The sequence below is a fragment of the Mirounga leonina genome, unplaced genomic scaffold (assembly GCF_011800145.1).
Source record: "Mirounga leonina isolate KUSES-001 unplaced genomic scaffold, KU_Mleo_1.0 Mir_180, whole genome shotgun sequence".
NCBI classification, from domain to species: domain Eukaryota; kingdom Metazoa; phylum Chordata; class Mammalia; order Carnivora; family Phocidae; genus Mirounga; species Mirounga leonina.
In genome coordinates, this window is record NW_023270469.1 from 15,576,410 (window position 1) to 15,591,663 (window position 15,254).

The 15,254-nt window shown below is 40.8% G+C and overlaps 1 protein-coding gene across 1 annotated transcript in view; it reads right to left on the reverse strand.

Moving 5' to 3' along the window:
• ZFHX3 (zinc finger homeobox 3) overlaps nucleotides 1-14,928 on the reverse strand; it is a 704,611-nt gene extending 689,683 nt beyond the window's left edge. Inside the window, exon 1 of the mRNA XM_035024866.1 lies at nucleotides 14,862-14,928. The gene's annotated coding sequence lies outside the window, so the exon portion shown is untranslated. The remainder of the gene's footprint in view (nucleotides 1-14,861) is intronic.
• Nucleotides 14,929-15,254: the final 326 nt, after the last annotated feature.

The following is a 15,254-nucleotide window of genomic DNA, read 5'->3' on the forward strand; positions in this document are numbered from 1 at the left end:
TAGCTTAGAAATGCTTCTGCATATTTTGCCATAGTCCATACTTAGAAACTGAGTGCAGGGGTAACAGAAATCTCAAATTTCTCCTAACCAGGTTGAATTATCCTAAATTTAAAATTTATCAAACACAAAATAATTAAGGTTTATTATTCTTATGTTTTATGCAAGATGACTAATTTCCCCCCAGTTACTGCTTTCTCTTTTCCCTTCAGTTCATAAGAAAATCTCATTACCTAAAATGGGCTTATTCTTGAAAAGGAAACAAAAATACCAAATTCTATGATACAAATGTGAAATGAAAGTTGGCTTTAATTGTCCCAGGCCCTCCCAGTGTCTTTGATCCATCTCTGTGGGCTCTGGAATCACTGAGGTGGGTTGGTGCAAGCCTCCTCTGCACCTGGAGCCAAAATGAAAAACAAGTTTCCTGAACTCACCCAGGTTACCCATCCATTGCCTTTCTTAAGATAAAAATCTCTACAGCCAACTCTTTCGAGTGGATATAGTTTTGGGGTGCCTGGGTGGCTCAGTCATTAAGCGTCTGCCTTCGGCTCGGGTCATGATCCCAGGGTCCTCGGCAGGAAGCCCGCTTCTCCCTCTCCCACTCCCCCTGCTTGTGTTCCCTCTCTCACTGTCTCTCTCTCTGTCAAATAAATAAAATCTTAAAAAAAAAAAAAAAAAAAAAGAGTGGATATAGTTTTAAGCATCCAAATGGCATATCATCATTAATGTCCCTTCCCAAAGATGGTTTGGTAAATTCATCTACTGAAGCAGAATATTTGGGAGATCTATTATAGGGGCCCAGGGCAGGCTGCCCCAAAATGTGCCACTTTCCTGGGTCCCTACACTATTTTGGATCTGAATATTCCCTAGGATCTGCCAGGATAGCCCCTGTTTTAGGAATTTCTCTGTTAGGGTCACTAAAATATTCTGTGATGAAGGCTGTGCCTCCACAGGTCTGAAATGCAGTGTCAGGACAGGATGCATCTAAGAAGCGGCCATAAGAAACATCTTTATTCACTTGTCTCACCAGGGAAAATAGAGGTGTCTCCCTTTTCAAAGATGGCTTTAAAATGACAATGAGAGGGTCAAAACACAATAAACAAAATGATTTTTTTTTAAGTACAGGCAAATCCAATGCATCTGTGTTTTTAACAGCCTTTCTGTGAAACTGGTCTTATTTATTAGTAGTGAAATACAAACCATATTATCAAGAATCTTAAGGAACTAGATTGCTGTTAAGTGATACTTCAGAATCCACCCCCTAGCAAAGCTACTGTACCATTATAGGAAGATAAGCAGAAAATCCTTGCCCCCATTTAAGAAGAACTTTACCTGAAATACTGTAAACCACTTGGTTGCAGTTCTAATGCCAGTGATTCAAAATATTGCCCTGGAAATTTTCAGTTAACCAGCAGTACCCAGAGTCTTTACAAATGAAGGCGAAGACCAAGACTTGGTCGATGGAGGGGATGTCAAAGAGGGTGATTAGCCTCTGAATGTGCAATCTTAAAGGTCCAATTCTCACATGCATTAATGTCACACGTGATAACCTATGATATTAGGGGTTATGACTGGTTGCTGCTTGACTCCACGTTGAGTGAAACAGCAATAATCTAAGTATAATACCAGTCCCTATCCTCCTCCCACCCTCCATCCTGCTGTTCCCCACCCCTGGCCACAGAAACCAATTGATTTCCACCTGGAATAGGTCATGTACCCAGGTTTCAGTTCTTAGTCTGTTTTGTTTTTGAGTCCTAGGATTTTTTTTTTGCAAGAGCAAAAAAAATTTTAAAGGTATAGATACTATCCTAAAAGAGCTTATCGTCTAGGTAGGAAGACAAAACACCCACAAAAGAAATGACAAAGCACTGTGTCAAAAACCCCAAAATTGAATCCTCAAGTAACTCAAAGCATTTTTTTTTTTTTACAATAAAAAAGCAAGTGGATGAGGTTCTTCAAAGACAGCATTAATTATAATCCAAAACAAGACACATAATATTAGGGATAGGCCAAGGGCAAAGTCTAAAAGATTGTGTTTGTAAGTCAGAGCATGGTTTTATCCCTTGGTCATGGCCACGACTAGGGTAAGCCAAGTGTGTACTTCCTACCTGGTCACAAGTCCCCATCTGTAAGTCTAGAAGACCTTTGACCTCTGACTTCCACCTCCAGGTTACCTTCTACAATGATTAGCCCACTGCATCTTCACTATTGCCAACCCTCGGTTTCATCCCCTTGAAGACAGGATGTACTCCCTCTATCCTTAGATTATACCGAGTATCCCACCACGTGAAGATGTGAGTTTATTAGTAGTGAATCTGCTAATTTTATTACATTTTACATTTATTTTTTACATTTTATTACAGTTGTTGCCACTATCATAAGACTCTGGCTCCTATACTTCCTCCTGCCTACCTGTCTGCTTTCGTCACCACCCCAACTGGTTTAAACTCAATACAAACAAGGGCATGGACTAGAGCCAGCCCACCACAGTACTCCACCATCAGGCCTTCTGGCCAACCCACAGCATTAGACCTTCAACTGGGTGTGTTTTCCAGCTTATCCATTCTTAATCCCCATACTTCAGAATCGTACTGCTGAGGTCTCTCTGGGCCTGGTGGTCAAGTTTGCTCAGGTTATTAGAATTAGACAGCAGTCTCTCCAAAATCCTGTCATCTTCATATTATGGTGTTAAATACTGGTAGCTAAGCAATGTATTTACCTTTGGAGTCCCTCTTTGTTCTCTTAGGAAAAAATACTGTAATTGATGGGTTTGATGATGCCTCTCAGTCGCCATGCATCCCATGTAGTAGAAAATCATCTACTATCAAACATTTGCATCTGGTGCTAATTCTAAGAAGTAGTGAGGACCATGGATAGTTTATTCAATTTTACTTTTTGTTGTCACATTGATGGCATTGGGAAGAATGAGTGATCCATTTTGTAATGTAGAACTCTAAAATCCAAGAGTAGTAGCTTGGACAGAAGGTGGTGCTGAGGAGTAAAAAATTAACTGGGGTCCTTTTCCCTAAAGGTTACCTCAAATACTTAAGGTTTGCAGGGCACCTAACAGTTAGCAAATTATTGTCATACACATTAATTTGTTTCTTTTTCAGAACTCGGGGGAGAGTAAGCTAGTCTCACTTTGTATAGATAATGAAAATAAGGGTGCTATGGTTTAAATGACTTGTCCAAGATCACCCAGACCAGTCCAGGCCTTCCTTCCAAATCTAGGTTCAGTGCTATTCTACACTCTACGACACAGGTCAGTCCCTCTTTCAGATAAACATATTCTCCAAGTTGGCTGCTATCAACATCTGCCAAGTTGGGGAGTTCTGAATGCAAAATGCAACCTCGGTGTGTGCCTAACTTGCATTTGCTATAATGGGTAAAGGTGGGTCCTTGGTGAATCTCTCTGTGTGCTCGGGACTCCTAAAATCCTAGGGCATAAGAGTAATTTTTTTGGTACCTAGGGGAAATGGGTAGAATTTGTATCCAGTTGGGTAGAAGACCCCTTGTGGAAGCTTCCAATTCAATCTGCAGCCATGGCACTTCTGGATCAGGGCTAGCCTGGGACTCCTGGGGCACCTTCTCCTGATACCAGCTAAAAATCTGTTTCAGCATACCAGAGGGCCCTGGGTCCTGGTAATACCCTAAGAGCCATGTGCCATGTAAGCTAGACCAAGAGGCCTCTGCAGATGGCAGATGAAAATCAGATTTATCTCCTGTTTATCTGTATTTATCAGGATCATCTCCTATTGGGCTTAAAATATGCAAAATGGCTGCTGTATTTCTGGGTGTATTAGTTTCTAGGACTGCCATAACACATTGTCACAGAGTAGGTGTTTTAAAAACAACAGAAATTTATCGTCTCATAGTTCTGGAAGTCAGAAGTCCAACATCAAGGGGTGCTAGCAGGGTTGGTTCCTTCTGGAGGCTCTGATGGAGAATCCCTTCCGTGCCTCTCTCCTGGCCTCTGGATGTTCCAGCAATCCTTGGCATTCCTTGGCTTGTAGATGCATCTCTCCCATCTCTACCTTTGTCTCTACATGGCTTTCCCCTGTGTTTCTCTGTGAGTCATATCTCCTTCTCTTTTTTCTTACATAAGAACACTAATCATTGGATTTAGTGCCCACCCTAAACCTAGGACAATTTCATCTTGAGATCTTTAATTAATAACATCTACAAAGACCTTATTTCCAAGTAAGAGCACATTCTGAGTATCTGGGTGGACATGAATTTTGGGAGGACACTATTCAACCCACCATACTGGGAAATCCATTTTAAGCACTTAAAATTTTTCTTCCTTTCAACTATTTCTCCATGTTAAGCTGAAGCCCAATTTTTCTTGCCCTGCACTCAAAGAAGATGGAAAACCATTAGCCACTGTCATTCCTACAAGATTTCCTCATTTACCTTCTTTGGGACCTTCTGCAGGTGCTTCCTCTACCCTCTACCAGGATAAAACCAGCTATCTTCAGCCACATTTTCTCTAAACAGAACACTCTCATATGCCAAGGTTCTTCCACTGAATCAATGTCTCTGCTCCAGTGTCTTCTTTTTCTTCAGATTCCACAGTACTTATTCAACAGGAACGGAAAGACAGAAAATGACTTTCAGAGTTGGAGGACAAAGTTGGACATTTATAGGCTTCATCCATTTGTTTTGTTCCCATTCCCAGTCAAGATGTGCTTGCATATCTTCTGGCCTAAGAACCCCTTAATTAAGACATGACTTACAAATCATTTTCATGGCAACAGGCTGCGATGTTATATGCCTGAGAATGTTTCAATAATGAGCTCTGAACAGAGCAAACTCTTTGTTTCTGTGAGAGATGCTAATTGAAGGAATCTATTTTTTTTTCCAAAAGGACACTGAACAGAAACCTATGTACTTAAGCAAAATGTAGATGATGCCTCCCCTTTTATCTGCTGTTCCTTTAAACAGAAGACAAAACACAACTCCCAGCAAACCAACTGTTCTGGCAGGAAAAAGAAATAGCCTCGGTATTTGTATTCTCCAACAAAGTCGGTAAGGAAGGAAGAAAAGGTGAACGCTGCAAATACCATTCAAAGCACCACAGAAAATAGCCAGTTCGGTTTCTCTCAGCAGCTGGAAGGAAAGGTCTCAGCAGCACCCCCTTTCCCTTTTAAATTTTTTTTAGTTACCAAATTCCTTTATGTTTCTTTTCTTAGAAAAGTGACTTTATAGGTCATTAAACAACTATTAAAAACACAAGTGAGCAAAACCCAAAGCGTGGGCCTTTTTCCTTTGATTTTTTTTTTCCTGGTTTTCAGAAAAGGGTTTTGAGAGTTGGAATAGTTTTGTTAATGTCTTTGTGAGCATTTAAATAGTCTTTCCAGTTGTAACATCCCCTCAATAAGGCAGTTATAGGAAACCTGCCTTGCATTAGCACACCTGCTGGGCCAAAACATGAACATGTATTACCCCAAATGGGACACCTCATTTGCCAAACAGACCTGAACTTACAATTACCTGCTTCTCTGGATTGCTACACCCGGTTTTCATCAACCTGCATGGAACTTTTCTATGTCCTCTCTTCATCCCCCCCCGTTGGACAGGAAAGCAAAAGGCAAAGAAAGACAACGGAGGGAATTCCTCTTTCAACCCAGGTGAGTACAGATGAGTCCCATTTACCAAGGTCCTCACCAGGCTCAGGCATGGAGCAGCCTTTTCAAGTCCCAAGATCAGGCTGGCTTCAGGGTGGAAGGGTCCCCTTCACTTGCAAGTTTCTTTGAAAGTGAAATCTATCAAAGGAATCTCAAAACAAATTACATGGTAAATTACTGTCTCAGCTCTGGCCTACTCTGCCCCACTGTTCAGCTCTCTCAGCCATGGGTGAGCTACCGGGGAAAGGCTACAAGATAAGCAGATTAGAGAATGTCATATGCCTCGGGCGACTCAACTTCACAGCCAAACTTCTCCAGCCCAGGCAGTTCATCTGATTCATATAGGTTGCAGGCTGTTTCAATTAATGCCCCTCTAATGACGAAAGTTTGTTCCCTAAGGTGGAAGGGTAAATAAATAGGAGCCAGGCCACGGACCTGAAGCATATCTGTACTCTCCCACCCTCTATCTGGAAATGCTTGGCCACAGCTGGCTTATAAAAAAGGAGGAGATGGGCTTGGAAAGAGTACAGAATTCCTTTCAGACAGAAACCTTTAATGTCACTTTCCTATTGTTACCAATGCAATTTTGCGAGTCTTCCGTGGTCTGTGGGTCCTAAGGTAGTGAGTAAGAAGCCCTGATATGAAAACAGAATGCAGACAACAAATTAGCATTTTGAAAATAAAAAGCCCAGCTTTTAATCCTATTAAGATCATGGCTGCTTTTTTTTTTTTTATTTCTCCCCCTCCCCTAAAAACTCTGAAAGAGATAATGATGTCCCCATTAACATAAATGCTGAAATCAGCATTTCCTTTGAAAGAAGTTGTTAATATTTGGAAATGGTCGGATTTCCAATCCAAGCTTTGATTGTTATTCTATACTAGCCGGCAAGTGCCAAGGTCACAGGGAGATTCACCTGCACACTGAGCTAAATGAATCCACTCGGCCACAATGCATGTATAATTTAACATTCTCCTCTCAAGTACTTCCATGCATTCCTAAAAAATATTTTATTACAATAACAAATTGGTTTCAAAATCATGCATTATGTATTCTGAAATTAGGTCTGCCAGTGAGACCGGGATATACAAACATGCAGGCAGGGCCGGAAATGCACACAAATGCTGTTGTTGATGCCAGGCTGGAGCTTGAGAAGAACATTGAATTCCGCAAGGAATTTTATTATCTTAATCTGCGTATTTGGAAAGAAAAATAGCCAACTGATCATTTGCTGTAAATAGCAGTTAGAACCCTAATCACCCCTTTTTCTTGTATCGTCTCCTCCCTGAGAAGGTAGAGTGTGCTATTGGGCGAAGGTATCTGGTATCCTAAAAATAGGCTTGCCAAGCAGTTTTCAGGAGCTTTACTTAAAAAACAAATATTCCTTGAATTTTTAAAAGTCTTCTTTTCCTGTGATCTGACACTTTCCTGGTCCACATTTTACAGAAACTGGACTTTAACAAAGCTTTGAAACATTAAAGGCAAAGATATCAAAACCGTCCTTACAAATTTGTGTTAAGAAATAGACTTGCTCCGCTGTAAGCTTTCATCATAGAGTTATCCCAAAAAGTTAACGTATTCAGAAAAATCCTTGGGATTCCCATCACAAACACAACTCCATATAATGTTTCCCTAATAGATGCTTGTTTCTGCTCTTCAACGTTCATTTGAAGTTAAATACACATTGATTTAGCATCTTCTACAACAGAGGCATGGCTTGCTCATGCACGATACGTGTGTTTCCTGAGATGCCCATATAGAAATCATTCAAATTAAATGCTTTTCTCATTCCTTCAGGGTGTTTTCTTTTTTTCCATTTTAGACATTTACATCATACTGAAAAAAGTTCAGCCTCACCAAATGGCATTTAATGAATTCTGAAAAGGCAAGATTTCCGCTCCAAAATAGTGAGTTCCATGATGCAGAAGGTATCTGATCTTAAAAATGTAAGAAAGAAATTCAGGAGAATTTTGCTATTTGAAAAGTTTCTTCAGCATGAACTTGATCTCTCAATATTAAAAGAGGAAAAATATCTAGTTTATTTCAATAGGGGATTTGTTTTTCATTAACTTGCAAGCTAAACATCATTGGTATGTTTCCACTGGTCTACTAACTTGGTGAATAAAAAAATAAAATTCCTAAGAGGACCACTTATAAATCTCTTTAAATTAAAATCAGTCTAATTTTTATTATAAGACCGACATCATGATAGGCTTTGTATTTTTAAGGCAATGCCCAGACCTAAAAAAGCTTAATTCCCTGACAGGAGCTTTTAATAAAAGACAAATCATGGGTAAAATTAGATGCTGCAATCTTTCCTTCTCAAAAAAAAAAAAAAAAAAAAAATCTGCAAACACTGTGCTAAGAAACCGTTACTCCTTAATTTTGTTTCGATGTAGTGATATGACTAGACATATAGCTTTTCTATAGTGAAATTATAAGGAATAATTTTCTCTAATCTAATCAGTAATATCTGAAAATGGGAAATGTTAACAGCATAATTTCTGATTTCTTTTGTATTGTAATTTAGGCTGACACATTAAAGCTTTGCTTTTCAGGAGAACAATTAAGAAATTATTGATAGAAATTAAATATTACTGACAACTGAAAATGCATTTTTTTTCTTGTTTGCTGCATCTAAAAATACCACTCCCACTTCCCACCCAAGATAATCTAAGCTAAAATAGTAGAAAAGTAAAAATGAACTAAAAAGCTTGTGGTTCTGTGCTAAATAAAAGGTGATTTATACAAGTAATAAGCAAATTCCAGAATATACATACATATATATATATATATTTGAAAATCCTCTACAAATGCCTTAAGTTGTAATCTGCAGGCTAAATGATTAAACTCTCTCTGGGTTCATTGGCTACAAAGCTATATCCTTCATTTTAGCTATGGGCTATTTTAAGCTGAATACAAACTGCTTTTTTATTTGTTATTACAGGCAGTTCAAATCTTACACCACTTTGTACATACAGTATACAAGCCAATGTACACCACTTAGGGAAATATTAAAATAGGATTAAAATGGAAAATATAAAAAGCCTTCAGAATAATTAAATTTCTTTTCCACACAGTACAACAAACAGTTACATAGCTGACTCTTGTAATAATGATACGAAAATCCTAAGTGGTAATTCATGACGTAAATGGAAACTTGTTACAAACTTCTTTTCAAATTGGGCTTAAAAAGGTGCTCCAATAACCACGATATGTTTGGATGGTGAATCATAAATACATAAACTCATATGTGAGAAAATATATAAACTCAGAGATGTTCAAAATTAAATCAGCGAAAAGGACTAAATAAAATCACAAATGGGAGGCCAGGGTTCTAGGGGAGAATGCCAGAAGTCAATGCTTTCTGATTCCTCTTAAGCAGAACAGGAGTTGTTAATACAAGCCTCTCTTAACAGCTACCCAGGTAGGATTTGAAGAGACCGATTCCCTAATGCCTCCTAAAAAAATGAAAGTCAACGGGAAGCATCAGATGGGTTCTGAATCTAAATATTCTTCAGGACACTTCTTCCTGAATTGGCAACTCCAAGAATCCAACAGATAGCCTGACAATAAGGTCGGCACAGTCAACATTCCCGGGGTGGTCTGGGGCTGTTTTATTAAGTGTGTGCCAGGAATTTTAGTTCTTCAAGAGCTGCAGGCTGAATTCAGCTGCTGTCCCCAGTTCTGTCCCCGGCCTGACCATTTGCCAGAGAATGACACCCTTTCAGGGACAGAGTAGGAATGGTTTCCCCTGGCTCCTCAGTCCCGAGCTCCTGGCTTCCGAGCAGAAACTCTGAGGAGACTTCAACTTGGTCACTTTCAGCAGGTCAGAGACAGAGAGGGGAGAAGAGAGGGTGCCTAACACTGTCTGGAGCCTCCCTTCTCTGTGGGCCTAATGTTGCTTGGGCCACAGAACAATCGCAACAATAAAATGCAGTGTGTCCTGGGGTCCCCTCTGAAAGAATAAAACTGGTAGCCTGTCGGTCATGCTGAATACTGAACCAGAAGCTGTACACTGCGGGGTTCGGTGCCTTGAGCCAGGCTGCATTCACAGGCAAGGCAGACAGATGCACGACCTTTGACAAAGCCAAGAGATGGGCATTTCAAAAATAAAATCATCTCCCAATTACAGGGAGCCCTTCCTCCCTGGGACCCCACAGCACTCTATCAACCTAAATTGGAATCCCGTCTACCGAGCTGCCTTCAATGCAGCCACTCCAGTATAAATTGGATCAAATGCTCTCAGATTAATTCCTGGAAACCTATATTCATCTTTGTATATCTTTATTACAAAACTAGCCACAAGACCACTCTACAATTTTCATTACCAGAACAGCTTTCGGAGCTGGATTACACCATGGTTTATCCCTCTGTGACCCCAAACCATCTTGTTAGCCCCGTTATTGTATATTCATGCAACACACCTGAGCCCAGGATAATAAGAGAGTTATAGTGAATGAGGGGAGGGGGTGCCTTTTATTGCATTGGATGCACTGCTTTTCTGCAAGAATATTTACCCTGCAGCAGACACCCCCAGAAGTCCATACCTCATGCCCATGCTCCCTCTTGTGCCCTAGCTCCAAAGACCCTCTCAACTCTTCCCAGTTTGAAGGGAAGTGAAGATAACTTGAGGACTGTCTAGCCTCGGTGATGGCCGAACTTCATCACTAAAACTGGGGCAAGGGATGGCCGTGTTCTTGGGCTGATTTGGGTAAGGGAATGGAGGTGCACTGTCTGAAGCCAGGCCACAGAGAAAACCTGGCCCTTCATGGGAAAAGAGCAGGATTTTTGTCTGTGAAGGGAGGATGGAACTTTTATATGCATAAAATAGAAGATGGGAATGAGGTGAGTCAATGGTCTTGGCTGTAGCTATATTTGATTAAAAATGTTTGTTTCAGGGAAGTGTGGTTCTTAGAACACTTCTGCCACTGGGAGTGTCAAATAAGGTGAACTTTATGATGATGGTTATAATCTAACTATTAGAGTATACCAATATCTATTGATATTATACATAATCAGAGTGTCTCCAATTATTTTCCTAGAAATTAGACGGTTTATTTCTTTAGATGTTTTTTTTTTCCTTTTTTTCTTTTTAGAGAGGGGGGAAGCGAGAGAAAGAGAGAGAGAGAAAGAAAAGAAGAGACAGAGAGGTGGGGGAAGGGCAGAGAGAGACTCTTAAGCAGAATCCGCACAGAGCACGAAGCCCAACTCGGGGCTCCATCTCACAACCTGAGATCATGACCTGAGCCAAAATCAAGAGTAAGATGCCTAATCGACTCAGCCACCCAGGTGCCCCTAGATGGTTTATTTTCTACCAGCTTGGTCATTTCTCTCTCTCTGTCTCTCTCTCTACATACACACAGAAATATAAGTATATACATACATATGATATATGATTGTACAAATATACATATGTATATGTACACATTATAATTAAAGGTCATTATATATGTATACACACACATATATACACGTGCATGTGCCTGTACAAACACACACATATAATTTAGGTGTCACTCCCTATTTCCTCTCTCTCTCCCACAGCAATGGTCTTCCCTTGCTGAACATTACCTCCAGTAACTCTCCAACCTGCTCCCTCCTTTCTTCCCACCCCCACCCTTCACTTTCTCCCTTCTTTTCCTCTCCTCCTTCCTCCCTTTCTTTTGAAATAATGCCAGTTTGGTTCTTAAGACAGGAAGAAGAACCTAGAGGAATAATCCATTATTTATATATTCCAGGGAGACCTGAAGACTTTTTTTTCTTATTCCTTTTACTAACTGTGAAGCTAAAGTACAATGAGGCTAATTTCAAATGTGGATGCAAAAAAGAAATAGTCTCACTGTTTCATGATCATGTTCTGGCTCCTTTAAAAAAAAAAAATTCCCCTCTTTCATTTCTCATTGCTGAAAGAAATGATGTAAGATTTCATGCACACAGGTTACTGCACCTGCACTGTTGTTGGACCTAGATCCTCTCAGGAAGTGGGTCTTAAACATACCTGGTTATCAGATCATCGGGTGTTGCTACTCAAGGTGGGGCCACCACATCATGCATCAGGGAGCTTGCTACATTTGCAGAATCTTGGGCCCCACCCTGGATCCACTGAATCAGAATCTGCTTTTCAACAAGATCCCCAGGTCATCTGTATGCATTTTCAAGTTTGGAAGTCCTAACAATGGGGACTTTTAATTACTGATTTATGGAGCCTACACTTCAGACCTACTAAATCAAATTCTTTGAGATTAGAGACCAGGAACTTATATATCCTCACATGGGGGTCCTTCTGGCTGTCATCCATCTGCTTAGGTGTCTGCAGTTGGGTCTCTATAGCCCCTGCTTTTGGTATCTCTGTGTGGCAGCCAGGGTCCTCCATCAAGAGGAAAAAAATGCCATAAACAAAATTCAGAAACAAACAACAAATGCAGAGAAAGAATTATATCACAGGTGAAAAAAGATTAATACCTCTAATACACAGAAAATGCTTAAAATCAATAACAGAGGACAAACACCCCCAGTGGAAAAATAAACAATATGAACAAACAATGCACAAAAGAAGAAATACAAATTGCCAATAAACGGGAGGAAATTTTTTTCTTTTCTTTTCTTTTCAAAAACAAGCCACTTTCTTAAACTGTCTTTCGGCTCCTTTACCCACACCACTCTCCTGCCTCGACCAAGTTGAACAACCACCGACGGTCCTGATTTCTTAAGACTTGTCCTTTGTCCTGTAGGAGAGTCTCCTCTTCTCCCAATGCATTCATACCTGCCATCTCCCTCAAGGCACCTCTGAGACCCACTGCCTCCCGGTAGTCTCCTCCATGGACCACATCTTACTTCGTCCTCTCCGTTGTTCTACTTCTCTTCCATCTTCATGCGCTTCCTTTTAAAGCCACCATCTTGTACGTGTCATCGACTGAATATTTGTGCCCCACCCTCCCTGCAAACTCCCAAGGGGATGGTATTAGGAGGAGGGAGGTAATTAGGATGAGATGAGGTCATGAGGGTGGAAAATGTCATGAATGAAGTTAGTGTCCTGGTAGGTCACCAGAGAACTTCAGAGAGCGATTGTTTTCCCTGCTCTGCTCTCTGCCTTGTGAGGATATAAGGAGAAGTTGGTAGTGGGCTCTCACCAGAACCTAACCATGCTGGCATCCTGATTTCAGACTTCCCAGCCTCCAGAACTACGGTAAATACATTTCTGTTGTTCCTAAGTTTTGTTGTTCCATTTGTTCAAAGTCTATGGTATGTTGTTAGGAGCTATGACAGACTCATTAACATGCTCTTTTAAATGATCGTCATGCAGTTTTGTGGATATGATCTTTTTTCAACCAGGCCATGGGCTTATATAGTTTTCCTTCCTACAGATTTCCCTTTTCCATGCTCTAGGTCACCTACCCATCACTGTGCTCTACCCACCACCTAACATATTATAGCTTAACCAACTTTCAGGATCCCCTTCATGACACAAGTGAAAGGAGGATAAAACTTCAGAAAGGGTCCAAGATTCTAGCTAATGCATCTGAAAAGGAACCTCGGGGAAGTGGCATGTTCCCAGAAGTATTTAAAAACCAGAGGTTCATTCTCAGAAGCTGTGCAGGGGGTTGCCGGTTAAGACCTTCAGCAATTTCTCTGCTCTGGGTACATGATGATTTGTGCTCTGTTTTATTGTTTCTTCCGTATGCTGATTGGTTTTGATTCATTACACAACACAGAGTCCATGAGAAAAGTCATTTTTCAAGTTAACAGGTGCACAATGAAATTAGATTAAAGTTCTCTAAATTTGCAGGTAGGAAAAACATCAACATGGGACCAGTATAAGAGATCTTGAGAAAGAGAAAGAGAAGAGGGCAACATATTAAGACTTGCCTTGTTTGGGGATGTGGCTATTTCCCATTGACACGGAAGGTTTGCAGGGGCATAGCTGTGCTCCTCCTTGCTCCTCTCTATTCCCGCCAGTACCGCCCCCCCCCCCCCCCCCCCCCCCCCCGCCCCAGAGCTTTGCTTGTCTCGCCCTTTCTCTGGCCAAGGGCCTGACTGAGCTCATGCTGCGAGGTCTCAGGTCAGTAGGCGGAGAGCCGTGTGACTCAAGGCCCTGTGCGTCCATCTCAATGGAGATGCTGCATGCTATTTAGTTGCTCTAGGCCCCGACCAGCCCAGAGCCCGATGATCGTGTTCCTGTCCCGAGCCCAGAGTAAAACATGGCAGGCTTCATCATGGGAGATGTGCTCGCCAAACCTAATTTCAGGATGAATGGAATCCAAGCCCCTTCTTCCTTCTATTTCCTTTTGTCTCTCTCTTCTGCCTCTTTATTTCTACCTGATGTTTTTCTTGACCACTTCCCTTAATTTTTCTAGTTCTCTTTTATACATGCCCACTGAAATGATCACGATGCCCATGGGGAGGAAAACACAACATATCACTATTTTTTTTTTTAAGCTTGGTTAAAAAACAATCCCCTTTTAAGCAGTGACAGCCAGGACTCAGTAATCTGTACATACAATTTAATCCTTTAAAGAATCAGCAGGGCCCACATCAATCAAGAGCCTTCATCAACTTGTAAAAACAATATTTTGATTCAATCAGATTCAAAGCCCTGAAATTCTCAGCTAATTAATGCAGGGTCACTCAGGGGCTGTGCAGTGGTGGCTGGAACCACGGTCAAATATTTACCCTTGGCGCTCCCATGCACGCATGCGCGCGCACACACACACGTTCGCATCACCCAAGGATCTGAACGATGGGCGAGAATAGATAATGCACCTATTGCAACAGCAGGTTTCATGCGGGACCAGTATTTGGATAAATAATTATTACAAAGAGAGGAAGGAAGAGAAATGATTCTTCCATCATCAGAGATGCACCCAGGGAAGTAAAAGTCTGTTAAAGGTAAATGGACAGTGACCAGCCAACACCCTGCTGACCGTCCGGTTTTAACATTACGTATGTCCCAAGCAGGGAGGTATTTTGTACAGTCCTTCCTTTAAACATTCAAAATAAATGACAGGCTTAAAATTTCATAGGACAGCACATTCATGCCATGGGATCTTTTCAGTAGGCCTGGCTTCTGATAAATGTGCTTTGGTTTGCACTTTGAGACATTTCAAACCTTATGTATTTATTTGGGGGAGAGGGGTGTACGGGAGCATATGCAAATCATACTGTATATGCTTATGCTAAGTATGACTTCTGAGTATGTTAACACTTTCTATACATGGAAAATCATACAATTTACTTACACAAATGCAGAAGGAGAAAGCATCTGGACGCCTCATTACTGGTAATAGACAGTGATTTGGATTTCTTCTTTTAAACCGTGGAAGATAGGTAGGTAATCTGAAATGAAGTTTATGCAAAAAGTTCATGTACCTTTGGCCCCTTCCTTTCTTCTTTCTTTACTTTGGCATCTCCTATAAACTCTTTACAAATGGCATACTGCGATTCGGGTTGCAATGTTGCAGTAGAGAGTTGTGTAAGATGTTTTTGGGAGATACTGTCTAAAGAATATATGAGATCTCTCTGTATTATTTCTTATAACTGTGTGTGAACCTACCATTATCTCAAAATTAAAAGTTTCATTTAAAAACTCATGCATTGTACAGTTGTAGGATAGACACAGAATTGGACAGGCT